Here is an 11,830-nt window from a genome sequence, read left to right as displayed (position 1 = left end):
TCAGCCACAAGTCGATGCTGTCTCAGTGTTTACAATCCACAACGATGACACAAGCTCCTGCATGTGATATGATCACTCACGGATCCTAAAAGGAGAGCTGACCAGAACGTATGAATACATATGTGATTTAGCCTTAAAATAATCACTCCTTCACAGCCACCTAATATGTATGCATTATGTATTGTGAAATGTGGACATAATTGGCGTTACTTCAACTGCTTAATTTGTCACATGTTCAAACACTGTGCAGTGAAATGCAGGGTGACATATTCTTAGAGAGGCCAGTGTGTAATAAAGTATTGTAACTAGAATAAGAGTCAAAAATAAGACTTAGAAAAAGAAACTTAAAGGATAAAATCCTGAGTATGAGTATCAAAATGTTCAAGTGTATATTGGCTGGGTGTGTAGTTGTAAGTCAAATTGTACCATAAAATTTTGTACGAACTTAAGCGCAAGTATGCAAATATGCTGTGTGGCGAGGACACAGAGAGGTCAGAGTTCACCATCCTGCCGGTCTGAGGGAATAAGCTCTCTGAGTCTCAGTGTTGTGGCTACAGAGGCGCGTGAGTCCTTGTGTATCCTCCTCTCAGTACAGTAGCGTACAGTAGGGCTGGGCGATATGTCGAGTTTTTAATTTATATCGATATTTTTTCATGCGCGATAGAGAATTATGTCATATCGTTTATATCGATACAGCGCTTATTATGCCATAAAGCAAGACGTAAGTTCATCACTGTCAAACTCAGCTTCTCCCGGCCTCTCTCTACGCGCATGCCATGACGCCCCACCCCTCACAACACATGCCACGACCCCTCCCCTCTTCACTACCTACATGGCCCCACCCCCACCCCCCGCACACTGAGTGGACGGATGGCGGTGTAAACGAGATGGAGACGGAGAAGAGCAAAACGGACGCAGGGGACAACGAAGAACTGGTTAGCAAAAGAAAAACAACTGGCTCGGTAATTTGGAGTTGGTTTGGATTTAAAGTGGCAGATGTGGAACAGAAAGACGCGTTTTTTTTATTTTATTCAAGAAGTTTCTTAATTTAATATATGCTGTTTTTTTTCTGCACCATTTAATGTGCATGTTAATCCTGTGCAGCTGCTGAATGTTATTAAAAGTGGCTGGCCCATGTGGCTTCAAACTAGGACTGTCTGCTTTATTATTACACGGAAAAAAATGTCGAGATATATATCGTATATCGCCATTCAGCTAAAAAATATCGAGATATGAATTTTGGTCCATATCACCCAGCCCTGGCGTACAGTACACTGTAGTTACTCATTACAGTAATTACTGGCTGCTGGATTCGGGGTCAGCTTGTGTTGCAGGAGCCTGGGGCCTCGGGATCCTGCAGCTCTGCTGCTATAGGTGCATGTGTACAGCCTTAAAGGAAGCTATTAATAGACAGATAATCACACAGGGCACAGTAATCCCTCTACAGAGACACAGAGGGAGAGCACAGCTAACCGGCTTGAAGCAGGACGGCTGAGAATGAAGGTGAGAGAGAGAGAGAGAGAGAGAGAGAGAGAGAGAGAGAGAGAGAGAGAGAGAGAGAGAGAGAGAGAGAGAGAGAGAGAGAGAGAGAGAGAGAGAGAGAGAGAGAGAGAGAGAGAGAGAGAGAGAGAGAGAGAGAGAGAGAGAGAGAGAGAGAGAGAGAGAGAGAGAGACTCTACTGCTGCTGTGTACATGAAAGTGTGTGTAACTGTACTTAAAGAGAGTGAGAGACTGTGTGTGTGTGGCCTAGAATAACCCAGAAACTACCCTTCATACGCATCAGCAGGGAAGAACCCTGGAGCAGAGATGCTACCACACACACACACACACCCACACACACCAATGTCCATACATCAGCACAAAGAGCAGCCTGTGGCGTGATGCAGTGAGTCTTTGAGCTTTTACACCCACGAGTCAAACCTCTGCACAGGATCCTGCATGACATCATTTTCTTTACTTCCACATAAAGGGGGGAAATCAATGAGTAACAGTCTGTAGTAGAGAACAAGTTCATGTGGAAGCAAAAAGAAATATTAAACTGATCATCATCTAGCCAAATTTTCAATAAGACCTTTAACATTTTGATTAATTAACACATGCTAATTAAAAGGGCAGCAGCTAATGATGGTTTTCACATTTTTTGGTTTATTGTTTTAAAGCAGAACAACACTTTGCACATCTGTTTAGTGAGCCAGGTGTGTAGGAGCAGGACCACTGGATCCAAAGGAGCAATTAAAGAATCCTGCACACTGTCATTTACTTTTTCAGCCCTGATCGTTCAACATTTTCATTGCCTGAAGTTAAATGTCAATCGTTTGTTTCAGTGAACAAATATGAGCATCATCTTAAACCTCTAATCTTGACAGTGTCAGTGTCACAAAATGAGTCCACTGCTGGTGTCAGAGTGTCTGTGAAACAGGTGGTTTGTGTGACCAGAGGTTTCACTCCCTCCACCACAGCAGTTCACCACGTCGCAGCAACAGTTTCCTCGACAGAGGTGATCAAAGTGCAAGGACAACGAGACACATTTACTGGTTAAACATTCAAAGAGGCTTTGCTTTTATTTCTGTCCAGGTTTGACACATGACCTCAGCCTCTGCCCTGCTTCCCAAATTCAAACCACATGTCACCTGCAGGCCTTCTAAAACACCTGAGCTGGTGTTAACCTGCTGGTTGGTCATGCTCATACCAGGACTGAGGCATACAAGCAGAAAGGGAATAAATTTAACAGCCACATGCAAAGTGCTAATGAAATCACAAAAACTCTAAGTCACTGCAAAGAGCAGAGAAAACTAAACCCAACCAAAGAGAAGAAAACAATTAGTTAGCCAGACCAAAGCCAAATGATATAATACAAACATGTATGATTAAGTAGAATAAGCTCATTAACATACCTACACCGTACCTACACCTGCAGGTAGATGCTGACTGCATCTACCTGCTACTAATGACAACATCCCCAAGCATAAGCATCTTTAATCTATCACGACTTCAGCTGAACTGCTTCTGAAGTCACTCAAACAAACACACTGACCAGAGCAGTTTGTGATGAGACCTTAACTGAGGTTCTTTCATGACAAAAACTGCCCATATCACTGAGGGCATTTACTTTTACCATCCATCTTTATCCCCAAATCCATTTAGCTGGTACAAATGTGATCTTTTTTAATCCAGCAGCCACTGTGGCCAGTGGATGAGAATCAGGGCTGACGTGAGTGTTTGGCGGTCCGTCAGCCTCTCAGCCATCATTTGGAGGATTATTATGGCTGTATCACAGCAGCAACAGCTAGAGGAAGTCACTGAGGCCACTGAAATACGGGCTTTATTAGAAAATGTGTCAGGTCTAGTTGATTGTGGCATTGTATCTGCTTTTATTGTTGTTGAGGTTTTCTGACAGGTCTATAAGCTGCACATGGAAACTTTATATGTTGGTAGTGCAACATGTTGTTCATGTTGTATGTTAAAGATTAGTCTCAGAAACCTGGAGAGGCCTCTGTCTCTGTCTTTAGCTAATGTGAGATCTGGAACGACGCATCTAGAAAGTGTGCTCTAAAGGAATTAAATGTGTTCAGGTACAAGAAAAGTGGAAGCTCAAATGTCACTTGTTGTGGTTATTAAGGCTATTTCACTGGTTGAAGAAACCAGAACGTCATCTTCCTCTAACAGAGCCAGCAACCAACAACCACTGATGAGAACCAAGAGCCACATTTATTTCTGTCGCAGATTGACTCCTCCTACAAACCACTACTAAACTATTTAGCCCCATGTTAGCCTACCATGGCTAACATGGAGCTAATGTGGGCAAAATGTAATTTCATCATTTAAACTAAATATGGAAGTGATAAAGTGAAAAGGACATTCAGGGCGACGTCTGTGATGCTGGTTTCTAGATTCTCTGCAGCCACAGAGATGCTGCTCTGAGTTACATCAGTTATATAATTTATAGTTAATATATTTTGATCTATTTGTGCATTTTAACTCAGAAACTTATCCATTTACTGCAGACACAACCAAACAAGCTCCCTTTGAGCCACAGCGAAGATACTGGACAGAGTCTTTGTGGCGTTTAAAGAAACATCAAACTGGATTCAGATGTGAACAGTGGTCGGCAATAATTCAATATTACTGTGGTCTCATATTTCCATGGTCTTATTTCAGGATAATATTACATTTTCCTGTTCCAAATGAATGATTCACAGCAGATTTTAATTAAGAAAGAACAGTAGAACATTAATTTGATTATTTCACATGTAATTTCACATTAATTTTGTGTGTTGTGGTAAATAAGAATACTTAATACTTATTCTTACTTTTCATTTGTCCCTTCATAGACTTGGTATTCTGTCTATATTCATCTAGAGCTGCAACAATTTCTACATCTAATTGATTTGAATCTGCAGCTATTTAGATAATTAATTAACTGTTTCTGCAGTGTTGATCAGTCACAATGAGACACTTGAAGAGGAAATTTCTCACAGACTGAAGCAATAACGAGCATTTTTCACCATTTTCTGGGTATTGTAGACAAAACGATTGATAATCAACACATAAATTTTCATTCTTGAAGTGAGGATGCTTGTCTGCTGCACGATAGCCGCTGACAGAACAGGTCCACTTCTATATAAAAATATGTAGTGGTGTAGATTTTGAACCTGATGTTCTAGAAAACGAGTGGCGATCGAGGATGACTGTTGACACCAGGTTACAGAACTATAAAAGCATCACTATTCCTCATGAAGCAAAATGGTCTCATATCAACACGACTATTCTGAGATACTTTATGAGTGCGGCCCTGGGTCTGTGGAAACACTGATGCTCTGCTCTGGTTTCAGCCGTCTCAGCCTGGTTTTCTCCTCCGTGCCTGTTCTGTTTCTCAAACTCCGGAGAAGACTCTCATCTGGGCTCCCTTGGCAGAGGAAGAGAGAAGTCGCTGCTGCTTAATTAATGGTGGAAAAAAGCTTAACGACGAGACGAGAGAGAGCAGTCGGATGGCTCACCACAGGAACTCCTTTAAGTTCAGCTAATTACATAACAGCATCAATCTATCGAGCACAGGGTCAGAGTCTAGCAGCTTGGAAGTGTGTGCATCCATTTTTATGAAAGTAGCTTGTAAAATTGGTTGTTTTGTGTGCGTCTTTTGAAGATCTTTAGTGTTAGGTCTCAAATATGGAGTCTAATTAGAAAAGCATGGATTCTGCAGGAGACGCATGCAGGGAAAAGCATGGTGCATCTGCCAAATTACATCATCTGATTATTCCAGTAGCCAAACAAGATTTAGCAGCGCTCATTCATCAGTCCAGTCAACAAAACCAAGTGCAAACCTGCTCCTGCACAACACTGATGCTGTACAGGAAATTTCCAACCAAACAAAATGTGTTTTTAAAATGAAACGATCAGAGATGTCATGTTGTTGTCTGTACTAAGTGACACAAATGAAGGAGGCAAACCAGATAAACAAAGGTTTCTGCCTCACAGCCACGAGCATGTGGGTGATCGACACCACAACTGCCTAACTGCTTCAGTGTGGTTATTTAATGGCCGCTGGATGTACTTAGCGGCTCCCCCATGCTGACGGTGTATAAATGCATGGTGGGGCACTTCATTCTTTGGTAAACAAATCCAGTAATGGAGCCGTTTAGAAACAGCAACAAGGTTGAAAACAGATCGTGCAACTGAAAACAACACTTCACTGCTAATGCTGCAAAAAAAAAAAAATGCTCAGGAGTCACTCGGGATGTAGTAAGAAATAATAAGTACAGACAAGATCATAGTGTAGCTTTCAGGGTTGTCTGTAAAGTAGCGTCTGAGTCAAGTGTAAAGCTAATTTAGTTGGACAGTGCATCCAGACCCCCGCCACGCTGACTTGACGTGTATAGAAAACATTTAAATCCTGCAATTTGCATTTACATCCTTTTTCATGTTCCCAAGACAGAGAGGTCAGACAACCTACTAAATGTTGCAAGATACATCTTAGGGGTTGCAAAACATGGGGACAGGGGGGACATTGCTTTTTATGAGAGATCACAAGTAAAAATAGACGAGAGCCACAAACTAGAACGTCTAGATTTTTACAAATATTACGATGTTTTTCAGATATTTGTTCCCCCTGCATTTATTTTAAAAAATGACTGAAATAATGACCTCATTTGGCTACTGAATTGTACAACATAATAGATACTAAAATAAAAGTTACTTTCTTGTTTCTTAATGGAAAATACTTAACTATTCCAAGGTTATACTGTTGTGCACGCAGCACTGCAGAGGTTTTAGTGGAAACACAAGTCTGGGAAGGGAAGCATAAGAAGGTGTAAGATAACCAGGCGACACACTCTTTCAGAACAGTCCACACACACTCAGTGTAAAGGGGAAAACCCCTTGTCTCTAAAAGCAGTTGAGTGTGTGTGACCAGGCGAGCGGGCTTGAGTTACGGCGGGAGAGAGAGAGAGAGAGTGAGCAGCTCCAACAGATGGACTCAGCAGGTGACTGGACCCCGGCCTGAAGGTCAGTTTGTAGGGTGTTATGTACTGACTATGACGATATTATGTATGTACACAAACTCCAAGGGTTCTGGTCTGCCGTCACAAACACCTATCATAAAGGTATAAACAGAGGAGATTAGTCCAACAATCAGGGCTATTGATGGAGGAAAGTCAAGGTGCTATGGGTGTGACCTTTGGGCTCCTCGCTGCTGGTGGCTTCAAATTAACCTGATTAACCCACAGAAAGGTGCTGCTTTTCAGTCCACCACAACCAACCAGTCTTTAAAGGTCCCATCCAGTCTAAAGGTAGATGTCCATGTGTTTGTGATTATAAAGCAGGTCTAGGTTCTATATTAATACTGTGAAAGTATCAAAGCCTCAGTCCACAGAGAAATGCACACAGCCTGTATTCAGAAACTGAGCCTTAAAACCAGCCGTCAGGACTTCTGGAACTTTGTGGTGTCACAACAAAGAAATACCTGAAATACGCTATATTTTTATTCCATCACTCAGAAAACAGTGAGCCAATCAGAAGAGAGGCTCAGAGTCTCTCTACTGATTGGCTGTCTGACCTGTTGTTACTAGAGCTCCAGAGAGAAGCCTGAGTGAGGAGATGTAAAACGACACTGAGATGTTTTTGGTTATGAAAACCACAGATATATCTTCTGATGGAGATCAACACTTCAGATAAAAAAATGAAGCTCGAGAATCTGGTACCTAACGGCCCTTCGTGAACCTGCATCTAAAGGCCTTTGTATATTGGCTCCAGCTTTCAGCCAAACCTCCTCTTGTAACTAAATTTATACATATGAGCACCTTCATCACAGCAGAAACTGTGCGTCATATTTCCTGTGGGGGAGCACAGTTTCCCAGCAGTCACTGCTGTCGCTACTGGGCCCATAAGAGATTGAGGTTAAACATTACATAAAGGATTACAGTGAGAGGAGCTGACTGTCACAACATCTGTTCTGTTTGGTCCTCAAAGCAGGAAGACAGACATGACCCTGCAACATGGCCGTCATCAGCTGTCGATGCAAATCTCCACAGGAAGCAGGCACACGACCAGCTGCTCGACAGTCGTGACACTGTGGCAACACTCATGTGTATACACATGTACACACATTTGGTTGATACAGTGGAGCAGTGTCCTGTGCCAGACACAAACACAACACAATACAAAAGGTCAATTTGACTCCTGCTGCAAGTGTGAAGCTGAAGAGGCCAAATTCAGGCTTTTTGTGCAAAATCATTTCTTTTTATTTTCATGAAATTTAGTGACATAAGACAAAATGCTATGGTCTTACAGAATTTGCTGAAAATTTGTTAGAAATTTGCTTTCAAGTTATTTTCTCCGAAAAAAAAAAAAAAAGAAGTCACGAGGGGGTGTTCCTCAAGTTGGCCCCGTAGTTTGTACCAGTCTATCTTAACAGGGTGACAAACAAGAAGTCAAACACACAACTTATACATGCTAATGTGCACAAGTTTTAGGTACTTCAGACGTTTAGATTCTTCTCCATCACACAGTCCCATCAGGAGGCGTCTGATTGGTCCCAGTTTCACACTGCAGCAGGACGAGCCCAAACAGATGAAGAAGAAGTGGACTGGACCAGCCAAAGTGAAAAAAACTGTAACCACGGTAACTACGTCAAACAGTGCAATATGGAGCAATTTAGGTGCTATTACTTTTATTTGTTATTCATTATTTATTTCATTGACTGAAGCTCTAAAATGCCATAAAAGAGCAAAAATGCTCAAAGTGATTTCTTCAAATGTCTTGTTTTGTCTGAGCAACAGCTCAAAATCAAGTTTTTCAACTTAAAATGATATAACACAAAGAAAAACAGCAGATCTTCACATTAGAGAAGCTGGAACCAGACGGTGTTTGGCTTTTTTGATTGATGGATGATTTAAAATGAGACTATGTGACTTCTGAGGTCATTGTGGCCACAAATGATAATAATGGGATAGTGGTCATTGCTAAAACATACCATAGTCTAACAGAAGCACAAGTAGACTCAGCTGTGTTAGTTACATACAAATATCTGGTTTAGGTTTAGCCACCATTATCGGTCACATCCGACCAAGTCAGGCTGCAGCTGCAAAACACCAGAGTGTAATGAAAACAGCATCAATTTTAGTTTTGCTTATCAGTTACACAGTTCCACTTTAAAGCGTTAATCAACTATTAAAATTGAGCAACTGATTTTCTGTTGATCAGCTGATCTTTTCAACTTAATATGAGAGCTGAACAAAGTGTGACCTCTGGCCACCAATAAACTCTAATGACACTGTGTCCCGGTACGTGCCGCAGCAGTTTCATGCTATTTCCTTGTGCACTTGACACTGTGCTGTGGTAGATCTGGACTTCAGATACAAGACTTGTTTCGGCTCTGAAGTCAGACTCTCATACTGTGAAAACGCTGCAGTGCCTGTTCTCCTAGCACAACACTGACAGTTCAATACTCATGTCAGGTCCAGAAAGGTTAGAGAAGACTCAGTCTGAGCTAAACATGCATCTACTGTACATACATGTTCTGGCCCAGTACAGCCACCAGTGTAGGATTTGTGTAAGGGAAGAACTCAAACATATAAATATACATTCATGACCCAGATACAAGCTCCCTGTGCCCCTTCATCTTCATGTTCTCAGGTCTCATATAATCATCTGTGCAAGGCGGCAGGCTGCTGTCAATCATTAACACACGCAGTCGTCCTGAGTAAACTTTGCTCCTGGTACTGGAGCCAACTACATGGCAGATGGCAGAGCTGTGGAGGGACGAGTCACTTTCACTCCGGTGTTTAGGTAACAAGGTGTCACAGGCACTAAAACGTCTGAGAGAAACTATGAGGGTCCTGCACGCTCTGTCACAGACATGTTTTATTACATATTTAAGTCCTGGGGCACCTTTGATTCCAATAACCCTTAACCACAGAACACTCGCTGCTTTCTCTAATTTTGCCTCTGTGTTGCTGGAGTCTGGTATTGACACTCACCGGGGTGAGGGGTTACATTCCCTGTACAGTTCAATGAGTAAACATAAGATAAAAACATCACCCAGCCTTCCAGCATGAGGGTTTCTTTTCCCTCTTGACCTCCATGTTTTATTTCCTGCCTTGTGTAAATTACTTTGTACTTTGTAACGTGGGTTCAGAAAAGTTTTTATTATTATTATTATTATTATTCTTGAGCTGTACATGTTAACAATGCTTGTTGTGTCATCGGGCTGAACAATTAAATACATTTGAATATGGAAAAGTGCAATATCTCAATCGCAGGAGCTGTAGTTTTTTTTTTAAATAAAGCTAAAGTGTGTGAGCACTGTGATGCTACAGAGACACCCCAGCCTACAAATCATATTCTCCAGACTTAAATCATTTTTATATATTTTTTCAGTGAAATTAAATGCAAAAATGACCATTTCCATTGAAATCCTCACTCATTTCAAAATCACAAGATCTGTCAAAACAACTGAAATATGTTCTCTGCTTTACTGGTGGATTAATGCCAAGAAAAGACACATCACTTTAAAATTGGTGCCAATCATGCACCAGTGTGAAGAACACAATAATGTGTATTCACAGGGTTTTATCTATTGTACACTGCAGCTTTAAGTGCCATCTGATGTCTGCATCAGCTGATTGTTCATTTAACTGCTGTGTGTCCCACAGAATGATATTAATGTCAAGTACTGCACTGATTCTATTGGTTAAAAGGATTATTTGATTAATCAATTTTAAGAAAAATCAATGTGGAACAAATTAGATCATCTATTAATCATTTAGCCAAAAAATAAATAAAATTACTGGCTCCAGGTGGTTTTGTTGGTTTGTGGTGTTGTTCTTCTTCTTGTATCATTGTAAACTGAATATCTCTGGATAAAAACAAGATATTTTAAGACATCACCTCAGGCTGTAGGAAACTGTGATGGGTATCTTTCTCCAGTTTATAATCCAGACTATTTAGTTATTAATGGAGAAATAATCAGCTGATTAACTGGTGATGAAAAGTAATAGTTGAATGGTGAAAGTCTCAAGTAACAAAGTTGTTCAATTATGTTGCAACAATAATTAATTAGTTAAAAAATTGAAGGGACAGAAAACCTGAAATCCTCACCCTACAGATGCTGAAACCCACAGATGTTTGGCTTTTTTATTAAATTAAAAGTTTTAAATGCTAAATCAGGTTCCCACCATAACCCTGTCCATCTGAAAATCTATTAATAGAATAAAAGATTAGTTTAAGCATAAATATTTTTATGTATTTCATTATGTTTGAATGTAAATGGCAGTTAAATTCCTGAAGAGACAGATTTCTTGAAATAAAATTTGTGCCACAGACGAGGAAATAACATCTCAATCTGTAGGTGTACAGACACAGCGTGAAGCTTGAAGGTTTAAACTTCATCTTAACGATGAAAGCAAATATTAATATTATCCATGTAAATATATTTCATTTCCTTGAACCCTGAAACATCAGCAACCACAGTGGCAGTGCAGCGTTGTTTGGCTCTAGCTGGACAGACCCTCACATAACTGACAGGTCACAGGTTTGAACCCGGTGACACCTGATGTGTCACGTCAAACTTTCCTGAGTAAGATGCTGTTTTGAGAGCATCAGCACAAAGTCTGAAGTGTAAGAGCTTCCCTGTGAGGAGGCGGCGGCAGGAGTGATCATCTGGGGCGGTTCACACAAAGACCGCCTTCACGAGTCCAGGTGAGGGCCGCTAGGCTACGCTCACAGGAGCCACATAGCAGGAATTCCTCCAGCTGTGAGCACCACAGCATCGCACTTAACACAACACAACACAACACAACACAACACAACACAACACAACACAACACAACACAGGAGCTACCTGTCCTCCGCTTCAGGTCACTCACCACCTCCAGCTGCAGAGTTCTCCTGACACAACAGCCAAGTCAGGCACCGGTCAACATGTGGACGTGTTTGTGTGGCGTCAGGAGAAGATGGGTCTCTGTCGGCACATGCTAATCACTGCCAGGAGTCAGATTAGGGTTGGTTTCGTTTAGATCTCATCTGTTAGCGCTGGGTCGCTTCTTTGGTGCTGATCAAAATGTGTCATTAGGGCCCGGGATTAGAAACAGAGACAAAGAAAAGCCGAAGCCTGGAACTCAGACTTACTTTCATTCTTATTTTATTGGTGTCACTTATTTTGTTTTGTTCTGTGACTGTCATTATTCGCGTTCTTTTATTTGTTTGTAAGGATTTACACTATCTGCCACCCCACCACATCTCTGAGCTCCTCTGCCCCCTGCCCATCCCCAGATCTCTCAGGCCCTCAGACCAGCTGCTCCTGGCTGGGTGAACGGGCATCCACTGCAGCCCCAAA

General features: G+C 41.5%; 1 protein-coding gene across 6 annotated transcripts in view; it reads right to left on the bottom strand.

The window, feature by feature from the left end:
* The window catches only part of ppp2r5eb (protein phosphatase 2, regulatory subunit B', epsilon isoform b), a 46,580-nt gene that overhangs the window by 13,494 nt on the left and 21,256 nt on the right, over window positions 1–11,830 (bottom strand). The window lies entirely within an intron of this gene.

The sequence above is a fragment of the Trachinotus anak genome, unplaced genomic scaffold (genome assembly GCF_046630095.1).
Source record: "Trachinotus anak isolate AG129_WGS33_773 ecotype Australia unplaced genomic scaffold, CSIRO_AGI_Tana_v1 ptg000015l, whole genome shotgun sequence".
Taxonomy (NCBI): Eukaryota; Metazoa; Chordata; class Actinopteri; order Carangiformes; family Carangidae; genus Trachinotus; species Trachinotus anak.
This window is presented reverse-complemented; position numbering and strand designations above follow the sequence as displayed.